The sequence below is a fragment of the Lithobates pipiens genome, unplaced genomic scaffold (genome assembly GCF_037356315.1).
Source record: "Lithobates pipiens isolate NorthernLeopardFrog02 unplaced genomic scaffold, aLitPip1_a1.2 Scaffold_3, whole genome shotgun sequence".
Classification (NCBI taxonomy): Eukaryota; Metazoa; Chordata; class Amphibia; order Anura; family Ranidae; genus Lithobates; species Lithobates pipiens.
The window spans coordinates 188,814,079-188,838,023 of record NW_027507790.1 but is presented as its reverse complement, the minus strand read 5'-3'; the positions used below and the strand labels follow the sequence as shown (position 1 = coordinate 188,838,023).

The following is a 23,945-nucleotide window of genomic DNA, read 5'->3' as shown; positions in this document are numbered from 1 at the left end:
GTTTCCATTTTTTTTTTAAAGTGGTTGTAAACCCTTACAAACCACTTTGACCTACAGGTAAGCCTAGATTAAGGCTTACCTGTAGGTCCAAGAAATATCTTCTAAACCTATATGGTTTAGGAGATATTTGCCCGAAAACGGGCACCGCTGTCTACGGCGCATGCGCCATAGACAGCGGCGCGCAGGCGCACTGAGCGCGGCATTCTCAGCGGCGGAGCTGCCGCGCGTGTCGGCTCCCGTGCGCATGCGCGGGAGTGACGTCATCGCGGCTTCGCCGAATGACAGCGGCGGAGCTGCGAGACCCCACCAAGAAGATTGATGCGGCGGACTACAGGGAACAGCAGTGACTTCGCTGGCTCCTGTGTCAGGTAAGTGACACATAATGGACTACTATGCGATGCATAGTAGTCCATTATGCTTTGCCTTGTTTACTTCCTCTTTAATGCATTTATGGCATATACCTAAATACAGCTGCACACAGCAATTTGTGTCTATGGGAAGCTGAACACTGTACCTGGGCTTCTCAGGTGGGGAAAATACACCCGAATTAACATTATAAAGACTCAGGCACTCACACTCAAGACACCTTAACCTTTTCAGCCCCGGAAGATTTTACCCCCTTCCTGACCAGAGCACTTTTTGCGAGTCGGCACTGCGTCGCTTTAACTGACAATTGCGCGGTCATGCGACATTGTACCCAAACAAAATTGATGTCCTTTTTTCCCCACAAATAGAGCTTTCTTTTGGTGGTATTTGATCACCTCAACTGCGGTTTTTATTTGTTGCGCTATAAACAAAAAAGGCGTACATTTTGAAAAAAAACACAATATTTTTTACTTTTTGCTATAATAAATATCCCCAAAAATATATAAAAAAAAACTATTTTTTCCCTCAGTTTAGGCCAATATGTATTCTTCTACATATTTTTGGTTAAAAAAATAAAAATAAATCGCAATAAGCGTATATTGATTGGTTTGCATAAAAGTTATAACGTCTACAAAATAGGGGATTGTTTTATGTAATTTTTATTAATAATTTATTTTTTACTAGTAATTGCGGCCATCTGCTGATTTTTATCAGGACTGCGACATTATGGCGGACACATCGGACAATTTTGATACATTTTTGGGACCACTGGCCTTTTTACAGTAATCAGTGCTATAAAAATGCATTGATTACTGTGAAAATGGCACTGGCAGCGAAGGGGTTAACCACTAGGGGGCGATCAAGGGGTAAATGTGGTCCCTAGTGTGCATTCTAACTGAAGGGGGGGGACTGTGTAGGGGAAGAGACAGATCGCTGTTCATACTCTGTATGAACAGACAACCTGTCACTTCTCCCCTCAAAGAACCGGAAACTGTGTGGTTCTCCGTGTGCCCCGAACGATCGCAGGAGCCCAGGCACTCGCATTTGTTCCGTGGGCGAGCAGGAGGCGTGCACACGTGAGCCCCTAGTGGCCAAGGAAGGAAGCAACGTAAGATAACGGCGATTCGGGCGCAGCCGAGCCATGTTGCCACAGTACAACTGCGGCGGCTGGTCCGCAATCGGTTAAAGTACACCTGTCATGAAAAACGTATGTAGTTTGCTATTGGTGAATTTTAAAGTTGAAACTTTTGGTTACCCAGCTGTAAAGATGGCATTAGTGCTTTCTGGGTCACTGGCTTGGAGCACAAGTAATTCTCACACTTTTTGACATGTATTTAAAACATGCTCATTCCAGGTCTGCATTACAACCAGGAATAGCCAGTATTTTAAAGCACCGCTCTGTACTGAGAGCTTATTCCAGGCTCTCTGCAGTAGTATTTAACAAGATATTAGAAATGTGTATCCTCATTCATGCTGGAGCAACCTCAACCTCAATAAACAACCACCTAAGTTGGCCCAAAGAACAGGAAATATGGCTTTAATTTGGCTATGTACAATTACAATACAAGTATTTTTGCCCAGAGAAACTGAACCACAGTTAAGAATTAATCAGCTGCTATAGCAAAAGCAGATATGTTCTTACATACTAAAGAAAGATTTCACCAGCCTACTCAAAAACTTTGCCTTGTCAAGTTCTTGTCCATATAGGATTAAAAACACATATCTAATTAAATATTTATCCAGCAAAGTCCTGCGTACACCCAAAACTTACACATTATTTCTTTACGTCTCTGCTGCCATCTTGAATTTGGGAGCCTGCTGTCACTTCCTAATATTCAGGTAGTGACAGCTATCTCCTTATTCCATTGAAATGGCAAAGATGGCAACTTAAAAAGTTATTTTAACCATTTACAGACCAGAAGATTTGGCTGCTTAATGACCAGGCCATTTTTTGCAATACAGGGACCATTGACATTTATACAGCGATCAGTGCTATAAAAATGCACTGTTTACTGTGTAAATGTCACTGGCAGGGAAGGGGTTAACACCAGGGGGCAATCAAGGGATTAAAGCGGAGGTCCACCCTAAAATGGACCTCCGCTCATCGGAATCCCCCCCCCCCTCCGGCGCCACAATCGGCACCTTTCAGGGGGGAGGGGGGTGCAGTTACCTGGATAATCCAGGTAACTGCACCCACTTCCGGGCTAGCTCTCTGCGGAACGAGCGTAGGTTATGCCCCCGTTCCGCAAGCGCCCGCCCCCTTCAGCAAGTGCCCCGCTGCCTGCTGGGAAACACACAGCTCCCAGAGGCAGCGGGGACCGTCCGGATTGCGCCGCGCGGCTCGCGCATGCGCAGTAGGGAACCGGGAAATGAAGCCGAAAGGCTCCATTTCCTGATTCCCATACCCAAGATGGCGGCGGGACCCGGCAGCCGAGCGAGCGATCGGCTTCGGGTGCCGACATCGCGGGCGCGCTGGACAGGTAAGTGTCACTATTTAAAAGTCAGCAGCTGCAGTATTTGTAGCTGCTGGCTTTTAAAAAAAAAAAAAAAAAAACGCGGAGTCCCGGTGGACTCCCGCTTTAAATGTGTGTTTCCTGGGTGTGTTCTAACTGTGAGGGGATAGGACTGACTAGAGGAAGAGACATATCATTTTTCCTACTTAGTAGGAACAAATGATATGTCTCTTGTCTCCTGACAGAACAGGGATTTGTGTGTTTACACACACAAATTCCCGTTCCTGCTCTCATGCACACGATTGTGCATAGTGGGCAGCAATCACGCCCGCTGACCACTCGCATAGGGTCCCCCCCATGCAGCGCATGCGCCCCTCCGATCGCCATTAAAAAGGTACAGACGTACCCACACGGCGACTCATGGGAACGAAACACTTTGCTGACGTATATCGGCGTGAGCCGGCTGGCAAGTGCTTAAAAAAAAAAAAAATATTATTACAAAATATATGATTATGTCAACTGAGATGGTAAAGACTAAGAACTGGGAAAGCTGAGAAAGAGGGTGAAGGTTTGCTTTAAAGTGACACTAAACTCTGGTTTAAAAAAAGATATTTTATGTATTCATAAAGGGGTACTAAAGTCCTGCTGTAAAAAAAACTGCAAGGAGGCAGGTTTTTATTACAGAAGAGACATTAGGGGTGTGCATCTTCATTGGCCTAACGATTAGATTCAATTATGATTATCCTGTCCATGATTCAATTCGATATCACGATTACTGCACGCGGTTTTCATCCAAAAAATTCAAGCAGTCAGAAGAACTCCAATTTTTTTATTTGATCTATTCTAAAAAAAAAAAAAAAAAAAAAAAAAAAAAAAGACAACACTCCCTGCATGTAGCAAAGTGTAAACACAGCAGACAACTTTAAGAGGAGCCGCAGACTGCCCCCAAATGTCTACAGAAGATGGTCAGAAACTGCAGACATGATACAAGAGATGGTCAGAGACTGCGGACAATGTCTCCATAACGTCCACCCAAATGACAATGTATGCCATTTCATTAATTATGGTTTATGCATGTTACATAGTAGGTGAGGTTGAAAAAAGACACAAGTCCATTAAGTCCAACCTATGTGTGTGATTATATGTCAGTATTACATTGTATATCCCTGTATGTTGCGGTTGTTCAGGTGCTTATCTAATAAATAAATCTAAATACATTTCGTGAAACTATTAATGCCCCCCCCCCCTGCTGAGACCACCGCCTGTGGAAGGAAATTCCACATCCTTGCCGCTCTTACAGTAAAGAACCCTCTATATAGTTTAAGGTTAAACCTCTTTTCTTCTAATTTTCATGAGTGGCCACGAGTCCCTTCTGCAAAAAAGTTTTATCCCTATTGTGGGGTCACCAGTACGGTATTTGTATATTGAAATCATATCCCCTCTCAAGCATCTCTTCTCTAGAGAGAATAAGTTCAGTGCTCGCAACCTTTTCTCATAACTAATATCCTCCAGACCCTTTATTAGCTTTGTTGCCCTTCGTTGTACTCACACCATTTCCAGTACATCCTTCCTGAGGACCGGTGCCCAGAACAGGACAGCATACTCTAGGTGTGGCCGGACCAGAGTCCTGTAGAGCAGGAGAATTATTTTATCTCTGGAATGAATCCCCTTTTTAATGCATGCCAATATTCTGTTTGCTTTGTTAGCAGCAGCTTGGCATTGCATGCCATTGCTGAGCCTGCCAACTACTAGGACCCCCAGGTTCTTTTCCATTCTAGATTCCCTCAAAAGTTTTCCCTACAGTGTATAGATTGCATTCATATTTTTGCCACCCAAATGCATTATTTAAAATTTTTCTACCTTGAACCTCATTTGCCATGTAGTTGCCCACCCCATTAATTTGTTCAGATCTTTTTGCAAGGTTTCCACATCCTGCAAAGTTATTGCCCTGCTTAGCATAGTATCGTCCGCATATACAGCGATTGAACTGTTTACCCCATCCTTCAGGTCATTTATGAACAAAATAAATAGGATTGGTCCCAGCACAGAACCCTTGGGGACCCCACTAACCACCCCTGACCATTCCGAGTACTCCCCATTTATCACCACCCTCTGAACTTGCCCTCGTTGCCAGTTTTCAATCCATGTACTCACCCTATGGTACATGCCAACGGACCTTATTTTGTACAGTAAACGTTTATGGGGAACTGTGTCAAATGCTTTTGCAAAATCCAGATACACCATGTCCACGGGCCTTCCTTTATCTAGATAGCAACTCACCTCCTCATAGATGGTTAATAGATTGGTTTGGCAAGAATGATTCTTCATGAATCCATGCCGATTACTGCTAATGATAGTGTTCTCATTACTAAAATCTTGTATATAGTCCCTTATCCCCTCCAAGAGTTTAAATACTATTGTTGTTAGGCTAACTGGTCTGTAAGTCCCGGGGATGTATTTTGGGCCCTATTTAAATATTGGTGCTACATCAATCAGCCGGTACCATTCCAGTCAGTAGACGGTCAGTAAAAATTAGGAACAATGGTCTGGCAATTACTCGACTGAGTTCCCCAAGTACCCTCGGGTGCATGCTATCTGGTCCCTGTGATTTATTAATGTTAAGTTTCCCAAGTCTAGTTTTAATTCTGTCCTCTGTTAACCATGGTGGTGCTTCCTGTGATGTGTCATGAGGATAAACACTGCAGTTTTGGTTACTGAAGTCCCCAGATTCCCTCGTGAAGACTGAGGATAAGAAATTTACCTTTGCAATCTTCTCATCCTTTGTAACCAGATCTCCTTCCTAACTCTTTACAGGGCGAGTATGGTCTGTCCTCCCTTTTTTACCGTTTACATACTTAAAGAACTTCTTGCAATTTTTTTTGCTCTCCTCCGCTATGTGTCTTTCATGTTCTATCTTAGCCATCCTTATTGCACACTTACATTTCTTGTTGCATTCTTTATAAAATCAGAATGCTGATGATGATCCCTCAACCTTGTATTTTTGAAGGCCTTCTCCTTTGCTTTTATATGCCTTTTTACATTGGAGTTAAGCTATCCAGGACATTTGTTCAATCTTTTAAATGCATTACCTAATGGGATACATTGGCTAATGCCCTTATTTAATATGCTCTTAAAGCAAACCCATCTCTCCTCCGTGTTCTTTGTTCCTAAGATTTTTTTTCCCTAATTATGCCTTCTAGCAAGGTTCGTAGTTTAGGGAAGTTGGCCCTTTTGAAACTCAATGTCTTTGTATTCCCCTTATGTTTCCTATTTGTGAGATTTATATTGAAGCCAAATGACCTGTGATCGATGTTACCTAAATAGCCTCGTATTTCCACATCTGTGATCTGGTCTGTATTGTTGGTAATCAGTAGATCCAGTAACGATTAATTACTAGTTGGTGCTTCTACCATCTGACCCATAAAATTGTCCTGCAACACATTAAGAACTGGCGAGCCTTAGATGAATGTGTGGTTCCCTCCACGCAGTCTATGTCTGGATAGTTAAAATTCTCAGATTATGTTAACAATTCCCATTGTTGCTGCTAATCCAAATTGTGATAGCAGATCAGTCTCCCCTTCTTCCCTCTGGTTAGGGGGCCTATAGCATACTCCTAGTATTATTTCCCCCTTAGCTTCATCCCTTTGGAGCTCTACACATAAGGATTTCACCTCATCCTTAGCTCCCTTAGCGATGCCATCGCTCACATTCACTTGTACATTATTCTTGATATAAAGCCATAACCCTCCCCCTTTTTTACCCTCTCTATCCTTGCAATAAAGGGTATACCCTTGAATGTTTGCCAGCCAATCATGAGAGCTGTTGAACCAGGTCTCTGAAATTCCCACAAAATCCAAATCCTCCTCGTACAACAGTATCTCTAGTTCACCCATCTTGTCCGCCAGGGTCCTGGCATTGGTGAACATGCCACGTAGTTTAGACCGGTCGCATATTATCCTCTTATTGGGTGTTCCGAGGTTGCAACTATGAGATCTGGTGTCAAAAAGACCTCAGATCTCATATTTACACAAAAACGCAAAAAAAAAAAAAATCCCTTTTAAGAGCATTGGGTGGAAGTGATGTTTGGCGTCACTTTCGCCCTCATGAGGAAAAAAATTCACCCAGAGCATGGGTGCAACAAGTATGCCATACCACTTATTCTAGTTATGCCGGCGGGGGGCGGGGGGGGGGGAAGGGGGTCACCAGTTTTCTACATAAATCTCTTGCTTACAAGGTCACACACGTATGTTTAGATCCAGGAGGCAGATTTTTGTCATTTTAGTTCTGAAAATTGGTACTGTGAAATATGCATTTGTCAATGTTTATATCCCCCTGCCCTTTTCTCCTGGCATACTGTCCACCATCCAGGAGAAATTGGCACCATTACAGCTCACTAGAGTTATTTGGGCTGGGAACTTGCCGTTTTGCAGGCTGACTTTTGGAGGATGGCCTTTTGTCAAGAAGGGGAGCAAGGAAGTCACTTCTCTCCAGGAAAAATATCAGGGACAGACTGATGTTCTGCAAAAAGTACAGGGATGGGACTGCTAAGTACTGGGGTAAAGTTATGTTCTCTGAACTAATTCCCTTTCCAATTGTTTGGGGTATCTGAAAAAAAACCTTGTCTGGAGCAAAAAAGGTGAGTGTTACTATCAGTTCTGTGTTATGCTGACAGTATAGCACCCTGAGACCATTCATGTGTGGGGTTGCTTCTCAGGCAAGAAAGTGGGCTCACTCACAAATTTACCTAAAAACAAAGCCATGAATAAAGAATTGTATAAAAACATCCTCCAAAAGCAACGTGTTCCAACCATCCAAGAACAGTTTGGTATCGAACAATGCCATTTTCTAGCATGACGGAGCACCTTGCTATTAGGCAATAAAGCTCCATCACCACCGAACTTAGATGGCTTGGTGGTGAGGTGTATTGCGGACGTGAGGTGAAAGCATCTGGAAGCGAAACCATCTGTATATGTGTGAGCCTCCCAAGTGTGATTTCAGCCTAAACCTTTGGGAATTTGAGATCCATCTGGCAGACCATGCTGTGTACACTGGGTCAGTGATTAAAACGCTTGCCTCTGGTAAGCATGCATTTATAGCGGTGTTTATCACGTTTTTGGTGATGGAAGATTACACGTTTGATCATTATTACCGAATGGACTATTATTTGGATACTTTCACTTTGGGCCATTTTTTTTCACGTTTATTTTACACGTTTATTTGTCTAAGATGGCTTATTAATTTTCATTCATTTTTATTAATTGTCAATTTTTTCAGTATATTTATTAGTATCACTTATAAATTAGTGTAATACTTATTTGTCTGTATATATTGATGAATTTAATTTATTTAGGAGACTATTCCTTTATTATTCATTCATTTATTTTATTCACTATGGTGATGGTTTGAATATTATAAAAATCCATCTTAGTTCTTGGGAGTTTGGGAAATATAGTCAGCGCAACTATACATTTTCTTTTTTCTGGTTGACATTTTTGATGTGCATCACATCTTAATAGCTGCAGCTTGGGTAGTATAGAGGTATTTTTTTAGTTAGGAGCGTAGTAATTTTTCACTTTTCTTTAAGTGAGAAGTGGCTTGGGGAACAAAACACTGACATTTTGAGTCCATGGCAAGGACACTCTCCAGACCTTAATTCCATTGAGAACTTGTGGTCAATCCTCAAGAGCTGCGTGAACAAAAACCCTCCAAAATTTCTGACAAACTGACAAATGGATGAGGCGGAGAGGCGGCACAGCTCCCTGGTGCTACCATTCTGATATGTGTTTAGATGCACCTACAGGCTCTGCCTGACCTTCGGGTCCTGGTAGAGCTGGTCAGCGCACGTACCATGGAAATGCTGCGCACGTGCAAAGGGAACATTTCTAGCCTCTTTATTAGTGGTCTTTGTGCGTTCAAAACCCATACCTGTGCAGATACTTGATACCCCGGGATTCCTCCCATGATCTGAGCCCTGCGGGACATCTGTACATGTGCCAGGGGTGGTGACAAAGTTTTGCCTATGCAAGAAACGTACAAATATTTAAAAAAAAAACTGTCAACTGCAAAGGAGGGGGGCGGGGGGGGGGGGGGGTTTGGCGGTGAAGCAGGAGAAGACAACTGCACAAACAAGGTGGAGGTCCTTTAATCCTGAATTTCAGAAAACACACAAGCTGAAATATTCACAGCATCAGTATGACAAAAAGCTTGGATATTGCCATTATTTTTATTTCCCACTATGCACATGCTACTTTTGCTCTTTGAGTATAAATAATGAAAAACCAAACATTTATCAGGATATCTACTAGGTGAGCTTCCAAGAAAGGCTTAAAAATCCTATGCAATTTCTAAGAACTGTTAAAATAAGAAAAGCTTTGGAACCAAAATATCTAAATATTGTAATTTGCTACTGTTATTACCATTTCAGAGAAGCTAAACAGAAGAAACAAAGGCTTGTTTAACGATTGCTGTAAAACTAAAATGAAAACATGCAGCAGCTGTCACAGGGCACAAAGTGTACACCGAAAACAGTGGTTTCATTTAATGAATAGGAAACTCCCAGCACCTCTTGATATATCCCAGTTCTGTGTAGACAAAGTCAAAAGGCATAATCTTTTTCATAAAGGAGAATCCAAAATCTATACTTTCCAATTAAACCAAGAAAATCGGTGAGAAAGAACCCTTTAATCCTTGATGTGAGTTATTACTTCTTCAAACATTTTTATGACATGCCAGGCATCTTGCTAGTTGATGTATGGTGCACATATATACTTATTATGGGGCACATTTATGAAACAAGCAGGATGAAAAACAGCAGTTTTTGTGGATTGTGCGTGTTATTTACATTTGGTCTATGCCCAAACTTTATTTTTATTTTAATTGAATGGGAAAAGCTGGCCATACACCAGTAGAATGTCTGTCTTTCGCATGGAAATCCTGAAGAAAAATGTTCACCAGAGCATTTGATCTTGCCATCACTGAGTCAACAAATTTTGTTTAAAAGCTCTACAAATTTCTACTACTTGAATATCATTTCAGATGTACGAGGTGCATTTTGTGGTTATAATATGCGCATTACAAGTTTCATGTGGTACAGCTCAAAAACCCCTGGGGTTACTGTCTTTCTCCCTTCTCTATTTCTCTTCCCTCTTCTCTCGCTTTTTCTCTCTCCTTCTCTATTTTCCTTGCCGACTGCGCCCTTCCGTGCTTCCCTCCCTCATTGTTCAGCTCCTGTAGGCTTTGGATGAACAGTATAGACCAGGGATATGCAATAAGCGGACCTCCAGCCGTTGCAAAACTACAAGTCCCATCATGCCTCTGGGTGTCATGCTTGTGGCTGTCAGATTCTTGCTATGCCTCATGGGACTTGTAGTTCTGCAACAGCTGGATGTCCGCTTATTGCATATCCCCGGTATAGACCATGGTCCTCTATATTATTCCACCTCCCCCCCCCTTTTTTTTGTCCCAGGCCTCCCACTAATATCTACCATTTTCTGCCTCATAATTTTGAAGACATCAGTGGTTCATTATTGCCTGGATGTTGTTCTTTTGCCATTTTCCATGAACAAATTACCCTTATGTCTTAGACGCTCAATTTATTCTCACAAATTGAGATCTCATATGTCCCGTCTCATCCATGTTCTGTTACGGTATTGTTTCCGCTCTAATTTTCCTTTTGGGGAACAATACTTTAACAAAATGTACTGATATTTTATGTATACACTTTGTATCTGCACTGCCTTATTTCTCTTGTTATACTGAAAAACTTAAAATAAAATCTCAGTAAAAGAATATGTGCATTACAATATGTGCAATTTTCCTGAACAAAAACCACATTCACAGTTAGAAATGTGCTCAAGAAAAATGTGCTATCCTGCTCCTTCAAATTTTCTCATCCTTACAGATGACCAGGACCATCAATTTGGCCGCAATAACCTAAAGAAAACGGGAAAAAAAGTTTCAAAGGTTGAAATTTTCTAATTAAATTCTACTAGTGTACGGTCAGCTTTAAAAACACTGTCAGGTTTTACTTCTATCTGGGGCTCCATTAAAGTTCCCTTCACTTTCTGTTTTGACAATATACTCTTACCAATATTTGAAAGCTTTATACGACTTTTTATCAACAAGAAAGAAAAACTGATAAAGGTTCTAGCATTCCCCATTTAACAACAAAAAAAAGTGTGTTCTGTCTGTTTTGCTGTTGAGAGAGCTTTCCCTTCACTTCCTGTCTTGTGGGCAACAATTTTTAATAGAGAAATAGTGAAGGACCCCCCAACTGCAGTAAAACCTGACAAGTGCTCTAACCCTTCCCCATTCCTTGGAGCAAAGTTGGTTATAAAGGCAGAAGGTTTGTGTGCAGCAGCTCCCCTAATACTTACCTGAGTCCATCTCAATACACTCACGTTGTATGAGAGGCTTGTCCAGGACTATGCTGTGGTGTCAAAATGATTGAATCCTGGACCAATGACTTCACCACCAACTTTCCTGAGTTCCAGGGTGGCAAGCTGAGGACTCTATCCTAGCCGAATAGGCTGGGGTCTATTGAGAGCACCTTCCTGGCCACAGGGAGGAAGGATCTTCCTGAATTCTGCAAAGGACTGATGATTCACCATGCCAAGAGAAAACCTTGGGACAGGTGCATGGGGTGATCCATAGACTGTTTGTTACACACTGCTAGAAATTTGAGGTGCAATGGCCTGGAGTAAAATTGAGCATATGTAACCACTTGAAAGGAGGCCACCATTGAGCCTAGAACATGCAAAAGGGAAATTGTAAATACATTATTTTTTTTCAAGCTAATAACGTTGTACTGAATGTACCCTTGTGGCTGACAGAACCCTGTGCTTCTCAATAGACTAGAAAAACTTAATGCAAATAAATCACCAGGATCAGATTGCTTGCACCCAAGATTTTAGCCAGACCATTGCTCTAAATTTTAAAAAACAGCTTACGGACTGGAATGATACCAACAGATTGGCAAAAAGCAAATGTGGTACCAATAATGTTTCTACAACTTGATCAGAGTCCACCTGTGGTAAATTCAGTTGATTGAAAAGGCACACACGTCTATATAAAGTCCCACAGTTAACAGTTAATGTCAGAGCACAAACCAAGCCATGAAGTCCAAGGAATCGTCTGTAAACTGCAGAGAGAATTGTATTGAGGCACAGATCTGGGGTACAGAAAAAGTTCTTCAGCATTAAAGGTCCCGATGAGCACAGTGGCCTCCATAATCCATAAATGAAAGCAATTTGGAACCCCCAGGACTCCTAAAGTGGGCCGCCCGGCCAAACTGAGCGATCATGGGAGAAAGGCCTTAGTCAGGGAGGTGACTAAGAACCCGATGGTCACACTAACAAAGCTCTAGCATTTCTCTGAGAGAAGAAGAGCCATCTCTGCAGCACTCCACCAATTAGGCCTGTATGGTAGAGTAGCCAGATGCAAGCCACTCCTCAGTAAAAGGCACATGACAGCCCACCTGGAGATTGCCAAAAGGCACCTGAAGGACTCTCAGACCATGAGAAACAAAATTCTCGGGTCTGATGAAACAAAGATCAAACTGTTTGGCCTGAATGGCAAGAATCTTGTCCAGAGGAAACCAGGCACCGCTCATCACCTGGCCAATACCATCCCTACAGTGAAGAATGGTGGTAACAGCATCATGCTGTGGGGATGTTTTTCAGTGGCAGGAACTGGGAGACTAGTCAGGAATGAGGGAAAGAAGAATGCAGCAATGTGCAGAGACATCCTCGTGAAAAACATGCTCCATAGCTCTGTGGACCTCAGACTGGGCAGACGGTTCATCTTCCAGGACAACGACCCTAAGAACACAGCCAAGATAACAAAGGAGTGGCTACAGGACAACTCTGTGAATGTCCTTGAGTGGCCCAACCAAAGCCCAAAGCCCAGACTTGCCCTGATTGAACATCTCTGGAGAGATTTGAAAATGGCTATACACAGACGCTCCCCATCCAACCTGATTGAGCTTGAGAGGCCTGCAAAGAAGAATGGGAGAAACTGCCCAAAAATAGGTGTGCCCAGCTTGTAGCATCATACTCAAAAAGACTTGAAGCTGTAATTGGTGTCAAAGGTGCTTCAACAAAATATTGAGTGAAGGCTTTGAATACTTATGTACATGGGATTTATTTTTGTTTTTTATTTGTAATAAATTTGGAAAGATTTCAAACACACTTCTTTCACGTTGCCATTATGGGGTACTGTTTGAAGAATTTTGAGGAAAATAATGAATTTAATCCATTTTGGAATAAGGCTGTAACATAACAAAATGTGGAAAAACTGAAGCGCTGTGAATACTTTCCGGATGCACTGTAAGTGGTAATAACGAGGAAGAGTTGGAAGAACATTTTGCAACCAATTAGGGTTATTTGGCAACAGGTCAGTAACAGGATTAGTTATAAAAAGAACATCTTAGAGACTCAGAGTGTCTAGTATGTTCATCAACGTAAATTTGCAAAGCCTTGTATCATCATCTACAGTATATAATATTATCAAAAGATTCTGAGAATCTGGAGAAATCTCAGCACAAGTCGAAAACACTATTGGATGCCTGTGATAGTTAGGCCCTCAGGCAGCACTGCATTAAAAACAGGCATGATTCTGTGATGGATATCACTGCGTGGGCTCACAAATACTTCCAAAAATCACTGTCTGTGAATACAGTTTGTTATGCCATCCAAAAAATGCAAGATAAAGCTCTATCATGCAAAGAAGAAGCCATATCTGAACACAAATTTTGATTATTTTTGGTAGCCATGGGTGAAATGTCCTCTGGACTAAAGCGGAGACGGACCTTATGGCTTGTTATCAGCGCTCAGTTCATAAGCCTGTATCTCTGATGGTATGGGTTTTTTTTTTTTTTAATGCGTATGGAGCAGCTTCCATACGCATTAAATGCGTATGGAGCAGCTTCCAAAAATCACTGTCTGTGAATACAGTTTGTTATACCATCCAAAAAATGCAAGATAAAGCTCTATCATGCAAAGAAGAAGCCATATCTGAACACAATCCAGAAACGCCACCGTCTCTAAGCCAAAGCTCATTTAAAATGGTCTGCTGAAAAGTGGAAAATGGTTCTGTGGTCAGACGAATCACAAATTTTGATTATTTTTGGTAGCCATGGGTGAAATGTCCTCTGGACTAAAGCGGAGAGGGACCTTATTGCTTGTTATCAGCGCTCAGTTCATAAGCCTGTATCTCTGATGGTATGGGTTGTTTTTTTTTTAAATGCGTATGGAGCAGCTTCCATGTCTGAAAAGTCACCATAAAAAACATCCCACTGCTTTCAAAGTAAGGCTTACATCTGTGGCAGCAAAAAAAGTTAGAGACCTTGTCACCAACTCAAAAATTTGCATTTAAAAAGTTTACTAAACCCGCCACAGTAAAATCAGTGTGTATGCAGTAAAGCATGCTTGTACTAATGGTGGAATAAGGGCTTAATCCTGCACATTGTGTAAAAAGGCTGCTTGATCTTGAATGCACAGATCCTCCCTTCTCTACACTGTCCCCCTAGACAAGTCTGAATAAGACCGAGCCTTTGGAGTCAGGCTGCACGTGCTCAGTTTGGTGTGTATTGCTAGAGTTTTTTTTTCCTTGGAAGAGTGCATGTGACCAGCATAGAGCCAATTGCCACTGCCCAGACATGTCCAGACAGAGGGCCTGGAGCCCTACAGCCTCATAGGACAGCTCAGTGCAGTATGAACACTCCTCCTACAAGCTTCACCAGGAACTGATAGAAATCACAAGACTGCTATATACTGCTGATGAGAAAAGGTATTTAGCAGTTTATATTTACTAAAATAATTTCATTTTTATGTTATGTGTATTGTGGGAGACCAGATATAGTGAATGCAGTGGCCTGGGTTTAGTAAAACTTTTAAATGTTTTATTGGCCTGCAAAGTGCCATTGAACTTGCATGTCATACTTTCTGTGCTAACCAAGATCCTTTACCCCTCAACTCCTCTATAGAACCTTTTATATCCAAATGTGAATGCTTTTATCTAATTTTAAGCAATAAAGTGTTAACTTTATTATTCATTTTTTTAACCAAGATTGTTTTTATGAATTTTGATAGACAAGCTTTGTTTTCAACAGAGCACACATGCAAAACTGAAGAATCGGTATATCGGTGTATACAGCACATTACACAGCAAGTACAATCTTTTAACATCAAAGAAACGGACATTCTAGAAGACGGCAGCGCTGCAAAGCTAGTAAAAAGTATGCCAAGAAATCTTCAACGAAATTGCCCTGGCATGCTTATCTATACTGCAGAATTTAAGCCGCCTAAATGCCTCTGATTGCTAAGTCACTAAAACAGTATTCTTGCTGTCAGCCCCCTGTGCTGGACCGTGCTTGGTCACATAGCACAGGTAAGCTGCTGTGTCTGGGCTCATTTCCCAGAACACTAGAGGCATCCCGCACAGAAACAATAGAGCTTTGTCACTCACCCTCTGCTAGTCAGCACATTTTTCTCATTCACTGTAGTCTGTTTATAGAAATGTTTCAGGCTGCACTGAGCTTCAACTAAATCAGCTGCATTTAACAATTGTTAAAGTATTACAGCAATGCTGATTGTGTTTCATATCACCACACACTCAGGAATGTGCCAACCATACGATTATCAATATAACCATACAACATGTTGCATTTTATGCAGGACAGTTCAGCTGGAGGGTCAACAGTGGAAAAAAAAAGACTAGTCACTTTTATAGTAGCTCATTTATCAGTTATGTCATTTTCTAATATACTTTAATTGCAAACAATTACTTTTGACCTTAAAGCTGTATAAGACCCAAAACCAAAAATGTAATATGTTGGAGATTAAATTGGTTGTAAAGGCACAAGGTTTTTTTTCTATGCATGAAGGTAAAAAACCTGTGTGCAGCAGCCCCCCTAATACTTACCTGAACCCCCTGTCGATCCAGCAATGTACACAAGCGTCTTGGCTCTCTATAAATCAAATATCAAATGACCTTAATTCACTCAATAAGTATATGTGCAAGAGTAAAAACTATTAAATAGCAGGTTGAAATATGTGCATATCCCTTAAGGAACACAGTATATTCAAAAAAATATGCAAATGTGTATACCACAACTTCATATGTGTTTTTTAACATAAAAAAAGAAAAAGCAATTTTTTATATAAAAAAAACAAATTTTTCTATAAAAAAGCAAGAAAACAAGTCCTCAATAGAAGTGTCCCAAGAAGAGCGACAAGTGGTGATAAATAGAAAATCAGCACACCCTTCTCCTGTGTGCTTTCTCATCAGTGTCCCCAAACGATGAAAATCCTTCACCACACCAACAGTGACCCCCTATAGATGGAGCACTCACCAGATGGATTGCCTAGCACTCTCGCACCAGGCTCAACAAGCGTATTAAATTACTTAATTGAGGATCACAGATGTCCGGCACACAGTATTCAGAGAGTATTAGTTCCTCTTTGCAGATTCCAATAGGTTTATCTCCCCAAGTTCCTCAAAGAGAAAAACAGAGGCTTCCCATGGTGTAATACTATAAAATATCTTTAATAGCACACTTAAAAGCCACTCGGTAATGCACTCACATGTAAAAAACTTGTAACAAGCACTTCAAATTCACTGCAATACTTCACATCAGCAAAATTTCACTCTAAGGCATTGGTGGTTACAGTGGATACTGGTCACAGTTAGCAGTGTCAGTGATATCTCTCACCCCTCCTCTTGCTGTATGGTACCCTACAGCCAGACTCTCAGTGACACTCTCTCTCCAGTCCTGTTCCTCGTGTTAGAGGCACACACACTTCCGCCTTGTTTGCAGAATTGGTTCAGTCAATAGTTGCCAGATAGCCACGCCTGGGCAATACTGGTTTGTGTTTATGGTCCTTATTAATACTGCAAAATGCACCGGAGGTTCACAGACCCATTTGCAGCTAGCATTCCTTTCTGCTGAAAAGAGCTGAAAATGTAAACTCCATTGATAAGTATTTAAGATATATCAGGCACATCAACAAGAATATTGCAAGAAACCAGGTTTGCTCATTGCTTTCACATGCTTCCTCTGCCGATTCAAGAGAAGAAGGCTGAAAACCGAAGACAACGTTGCTGACTTGGAATAAGCCCCAAAGCTCCATGTAATACACTGATGAATTTTACTAGTCCATCGTAGTAGGTATCTAAATACAAAATTTGGGAAAAGAGAATAGAAACATTGTAGATCTATTTTATTCAAGGGTAAAGCTAGCCAAACACTGGTAGATGGTCGAACAAGCGTCTCATCAGTATACAGTGGTGTGAAAAAGTGTTTGCCCCCTTCCTCATTTCCTGTTCCTTTGCATGTTTGTCACACTTAAGTGTTTCGGAACATCAAACCAATTTAAACAATAGTCAAGGACAACACAAGTAAACACAAAATGCAATTTGTAAATTAAGGTGTTTATTATTAAAGGTGAAAAAAAATCCAAACCATCATGGCCCTGTGTGAAAAAGTGATTGCCCCCTAAACCTAATAACTGGTTGGGCCACCCTTAGCAGCAACAACTGCAACCAAGCGTTTGCGATAACGTGCAATGAGGCTTTTACAGCGCCCTGGAGGAATTTTGGCCTACTCATCTTTGCAGAATTGTCCTAATTCAGTTAAATTAGAGGGTTTTCGAGCATGAACTGCCTTTTTAAGGTCATACCACAACATCTCAATAGGATTCAGGTCAGGACTTTGGCTAGGCCACTCCAAAGTCTTCATTTTGTTTTTCTTCAGCCATTCGGTGGTGGACTTGCTGGTGTGTTTAGGATCTTTGTCCTGCTGCAGAACCCAAGTTCGTTTCAGCTTGAGTACACGAACAGATGGTCGGACATTCTCCTTCAGGATCTCTTGGTAGACAGCAGAATTCATAGTTCCTTTTATCACGGCAAGTCTTCCAGGTCCTGAAGCAGCAAAACAGCCCCAGACCATCACACTACCACCACCATATTTTACTGTTGGTATAATGTTCTTTTTATGAAATGCAGTGTTCCTTCTACGCCAGATATACTTGGACACACACCTTCCAAAGGGTTCCACTTTTGTCTCATCGGTCCACAGAATGTTGTCCCAAAAGTCTTGGGGATCATCAAGATGTGTTGTGGAGAAATTGAGACGAGCTTTGATGTTCTTTTTGCTCAGCAGTGGTTTTCTCCTTGGAACTCTGCCATGCAGGCCATTTTTGCCCAGTCTTTTCCTGATGGTGGAGGCATGAACGCTGACCTTAACTGAGGCAAGTGAGGCCTGCAGTTCCTTGGACGTTGTTGTGGGGTCTTTTGTGACCTCTTGGATGAGTCGTCGCTGCGCTCTTGGGGTAATTTTGGGCGGCCGGCCACTCCTGGGAAGGTTCACCACTGTTCCATGTCTTCGCCATTTGTGGATAATGGCTCTCACTGTGGTTCGCTGGATTCCCAAAGCTTTGGAAATGGCTTTATAACCCTTTCCAGACTGATAGATCTCAATTACTTTCTTTCTCAATTGTTCCTGAATTTCTTTGGGTCTCGGCATGATGTGTAGCTTTTAAGGATCTTCTGGTGGACCTTACTGTGTCAAGCAGCTCCTATTTAAGTGATGCCTTGATTGTGAACAGGTGTGGCAATAATCAGGCCTGGGTGTGGCTAGAGAAATTGAACTCAGGTGTGGACAACCACAGTTATAGTATGTTTTAACAAGGGGGGCAATCACTTTTTCACACAGGGCCATGATGGTTTGGATTTTTTTTCACCTTTAATAATAAACACCTTCATTTACAAATTGCATTTTGTGTTTACTTGTGTTGTCCTTGACTATTGTTTAAATTGGTTTGATGTTCCGAAACACTTAAGTGTGACAAACATGCAAAGGAACAGGAAATGAGGAAGGGGGCAAACACTTTTTCACACCACTGTATATTAAATGACATGACAAATGTCATTCAAAATTACTTAAAAAGAAAAAGGTTACTTTTAACATTTGATTTGGAGTGAATGCACTTTCCTGAATGAAAACTACATTTGCTGTTACATATTTCATTGTTCGAGAAAAATAATGTAGATTTGACCCCACTAACCATTAGAAAATGGAAAAAACCTTCTTGGAACAGGGGTGCTGGGCTAAAAACATCAATTTTATTCAACCCAATTAAAATTTCAAAAATAGCGCCATATAGTATGCTGTAAATGCCAAATTGAGTGAAAAAACTCATAATTCAAGGATATAAATGGAGGTGTCACAAACTAATCAAAAGATAAAGTAATTTAAAGTACCCAAACCCATGAAGGACCTCCTTGGGTATAGGTACTTGAAATTACGATCTTTTGATAAGTTTTCACTTTTCTTTACACATGGTTATTGGAGTGAGATACTGCTTGTCATGGTAAGTTGGCTTTGAATCTAATCTACACTAGGAAAGTAAATCGTGCATGAATGGGCAGGCTAGCATTGTTGGTAAGCCATGCTTTAGGAAGCCAGATGAAGCCTTGTAGTGTCCACAGAGTGCCTTATAGAGCTGCACGATTCTGGCCAAAATGAGAATCACAATTTTTTTTGCTTAGAATAAAGATCACAATTCCCTCATGATTCTTATCATCATCTTTCACATTAAACAAAAAATTAGGCTAACTTTACTGTTTAGTATAGTTTTTATTAAAGTGTATTTTTTTCCCAAAAAATTGTATTTGAAAGACTGCTGCGCAAATACAGCGTGACATAAAATATTACAAAAACCACCATTATATTCTCTAGGGTATATATATATATATATATATATATATATATATATTTATATATTTTTCTAGCAAAAAATAATGATTTAACTTGAAACCAACAAGTGTCATAAAAAGGTTTAGTCTTTAAGTGGTTAAATTTCTCTCACTTACATACAGAACAGAAGTTCATTCCTTTGATCTAAATAACAAAACGTTACAATGTTTATAGTTCGCTCCACGGCTGAGGAATGTTGTGATACTTGGCAGACCGCCTGTTTTTTTTTATTTTATTTTATTTTTTTTTGACAGCTGTCGGCTTGAGCAGAGAATTCTCTGCATAGAAAGCATCCGGAAAATGCTTTGTTAAGATCGCAAGGGGGGAAAAAATTGCGGTCTCGATTCTTAGTGATTAACCATGCAGCTTTAGTGCCTTATACGGTAGTATAGAGGCAAAGCAGCTATGCAACTATGCAGCTGGAAGGGAACAGGCTGTCCACAATCGTACTGATTCTTTAGATGTGGACACTTTAAGTCCAGTTATATAAGCCCAAGATGTGATCACCTCCAGTTATATCCATAAGTAATGCAGTTTCTCACTCAATTTGGCATTTACCGCATACTATATGCCGACCAGCCGCCTCCATTATACTGCGGCAGGCCGGCACATTCCCGTGAATCGCCATAGCTGCACGTCGGCCCATTAAATAGCTGTAGCAGGCGAGCGTGCCTGCTGCACGGTGGGGGCCCCGATGCGTGTGGGCGGGGGACGCGATGTCCGCTGGCCACACGCAATCGCAGGCATGAGAGCCAGAATGGGGATGTGTGTGTGTGTAAACACACACACACACATTCCCATTCAGTCAGGAGAGAAGAGACAGATCGTCTGTTCCCACTAAGTAGGAACAGAGATATGTCTCCTCCTCTAGTCAGTCCCATCCCCATACAGTTAGAAACACATTTAATCCCTTTATTGCCCCCTAGTGTTAACCCCTTCAGTACCAGTGACAGTTTACACAGTAATGAGTGCATTTTTATATGACTGATCACTGTATAAATGTCAATGGTCTCAAAACGGTGTCAAGTGTCCGATCTGTCCACCGCAATGTTGCAGTCCTGATAAAAATCGCATATCACCGACATTACTAGTAAAATTAAAATAAAAAAAGAGGGTGCGCATGCGCCGGAGCGCCAAGATGGCCACGTAAGCCAGGAGCTCCGCACCACTGGCACGTTCCACAGCCTACACAGCCGCCACTGAGAGGTACGAGTGCCACAGAGCACCGGAGACCCCACGCACACCCCTGAATGTCCGCTCTGCCTGCCAGGAGAGATCTCGGGCCGCAAATGGACTCGCGGTCAGGGGAGGGTGCAACCACGAGCACACAGCTACACGAGGCCCCTCAGGAAGACACTCTGAAACATGGACAAGCCCCAGACATCCTCACTTACTCACAAGTGACACAGGGCTACCACCTGCCTACCCAGGCTCCCTCACCGGCCTCTACAGAGTCCCTGCTGGGCCGCACCATGGAGGAGTTTGATCTTTCCTCCTCTTGGGCCTACATCTGAGGGCCTCCCCATCCCCAGGATACCTGGACCATGACCTTTTCACACCGCCTCCAGACCTGTTCCTCAGGTTCTCCGAGCTCCTGGAGAGGGGCCTGGCCAGCACAGCAGCCCAAATAACCAGGCACATTAAATCTGACTTTCAAAACTTGGGAACTAGAATGGAGACCATAGAGAGCAAATTGGACTTCATTGTATCCAGAACCAACCAAAACTCCAACCATATACAGGTCCTCCAAGATCAGCTTGACACGGCCCTATCCAGAATCGACAACCTGGAAAATTGGTCCAGAAGATATAACTTCAGACTGCGTGGCCTGCCTGAAACTGTCAAGGACGTGAACGCCGCAGTCCACGACCTCATCAAGGTCCTAATCCCCGATATTCCTCCTCACCGCCTGGAATTAGACAGAGCTCACAGAGCCCTGGGTCCCCCCAGGAAGGACGGATCCCCCAGAGACATTGTTATAAAGCCCCACTTCTTTGCAGTGAAGGAGGTAACATGCCAGGGCCACCAGGTCCAAATTTTTGCTGACCTCTCCCCATCAACGATTCAGAAGCGGAGATCTCTGAAACCACTTTTAACGGTCCTTTCACAACGGGACATTAAATATAAATGGGCCTTTCCGTTTGCCGTGAAATTAAATTTAAATGGCAAAACACACTCATTCTCAAGCTTTGCGGATGGCCAGAAGACCCTACTCAGCTTCTAGCTCATTTTGCAGGAAGCGCCCATGGATTGCGCCAATGCAGCTGCAGCAGCGAGTTCATCTAAACGTCCCCCGCCAACAAGCCTGATCTCCCCGGTCTAGAACAAAGGTCAGCACAAACGTTCGAAGGACAGCAAACCCCCCTAAGAGGACAGGCAAGCACTACTTTCTACCTACAACCCTTTTCCCCCCTCAACTTCGAGGGAGAATTTACCCACAGATGGAGCTGGAAGCTCCTAACCCAAGTGGCAACTGTTTTCTGTTTTTTGTACCGTTCATGGTTCTATTTTTGTTCTCTGTGTCTGGTTCACTGTGCTCACATGGACTACGGTTCCAGCCTCAAGCAAATGTCAGCTACCCGAAAAACTGGAAGACGGGTCCTCCAGCAGACTCAATCTTCCACGCTATCCGCACCTGATGACTGCCTTCATCCCCAACTCTTTCGGGGGGGGGGGGGGGGGGCAGGTAGTTACTGGGCGTTTGTAGTTTTATTAGGTCAAGTATACCGAAAAGTTTCCTTTTTATATAATCAATTTGTTTGCAATATTTTTTCATAGAGTGTCGGGGTCTGGGGTGACCCACATGTGCCTCCACCTCTCCCGCTGCTGCAGTTCCCCTGTAGGTGCGGGATGGGTAGTCGGATCCCTTCACAGGGCAACTGACTGTTTGGTTGAAGTATGGCGGACCTGTATTATGCCAAACTCTTTAGGTCTTCCTAGAAGACCTCTAGTCCTTCTCTGTTCTCTTTTTTTTTTACTTTCTAGCTGGTCTGCCGGAGAAGTTCCAGGGCGTCATTCAACTCTGGTCGATTTCCTTCCACTTCCACGCAGATAACCCCTGTCAGATTTTTTTTTTCCACCATCTGTGTCCCATTGCAGAGATTTCCCTTCACTTTCTGACCCATGTCCAAACAGAAAGTGAGAGGAAATCCCTGAAAATTAAGGGAATCCCTTGGGGACCCCCAAGTCACCAGAACTAGTGTCCCTATTTACTCTTCTGGGAACAACACAATATTTGGGATTTTCTTTTACTTTCACATTTTCAAGAATAATGGTAAACAGGTGGCACAGACAGCAAAAAAACAAAACAAAGAAAAAAACAGACAAGTATTCTAATCCCTTTGAACTCTTTGAACTCTATTCAAAACTAAAAAATAAATAAAAAGTTTTGCCTTTAGTTATACTTTCAGGCAAATTGAGAAATTAAATGCTCATTATGCTTAGAGTAGAGTTGAAGAGGCTCTGCCACTTACCTTACATGGCTGGCTCTAGCACTCTCTTTCTCTGTTCAAGCTCTTTTTTTTGTGGGCATCATCACATACAATACCAAATTTCCCTGTAATGAAGGCTGGAGTGCAGCGAGAGCCAGTCAGAGCTTACAGAGCAGGCTGCGGGAGACCAGTTGCAGCACTAGAGAGACATTGTTGGAGGGAGGCATAAGGTAAGTATTTACCTCTTATTATACTTACCATATAGACTAAGCAAACACTTGATCCTTGCAGTGCGGGGGGAGGAGGATCCCACTGCAAGGATGTTCCTGGAGTTGGGCTTTAATGCTAATTGACAGACTGCAACATCTATGCAGTTTTTTATTTTTATTGAAGTTCCACTTTAACCACTTCCAGTCTGGTCCTTTTCTGCCACCTTTTGTTAACATGTAACAATCGGTATTTTTTGCTAGAAAATTGCTTGGAACCCCCAAACATTATATTTTTTGTCACGCAGTATTTTTTTCAAATGCAATTATTTGAGAATTTTTTTTTTTTTTTTACATTTTATTGCAAAAAAAAAAAAAAAACCCCAAATATATAAACCACTTTTTGTAAATGATAAAATATTAAGTTATGCTGAGTAAATAGATAGAAAACATGTCATTAAAATTGAGCATCTCGGTGCAATGGTGACAAACAACATAAATTTTATTATCCATAGGAGACGCTGAAAAAGCCTTTACAGGTTACCACTTTAGATTTACAGAGGAGGTCTAGTGCTAGAATTACTGTCCATGATCTGAAATTTGTGACCAAAGCACACGTTCGCCTTTGTGTACAAGTACGGGAGGACGGGAGCTCTTTACATTTTTTTTTTTTCATTATTTATTTTATTTTGATTTTTACACTGTTGCTTTATTTTTTATTTATTGCTGTCAC

General features: G+C 41.9%; 1 protein-coding gene across 1 annotated transcript in view; it reads right to left on the bottom strand.

Annotated features, from left to right (window-relative positions):
- Positions 1-23,945, bottom strand: part of CWC27 (CWC27 spliceosome associated cyclophilin) — a 340,285-nt gene that overhangs the window by 124,782 nt on the left and 191,558 nt on the right. The gene's annotated exons all lie outside the window — the stretch shown is intronic.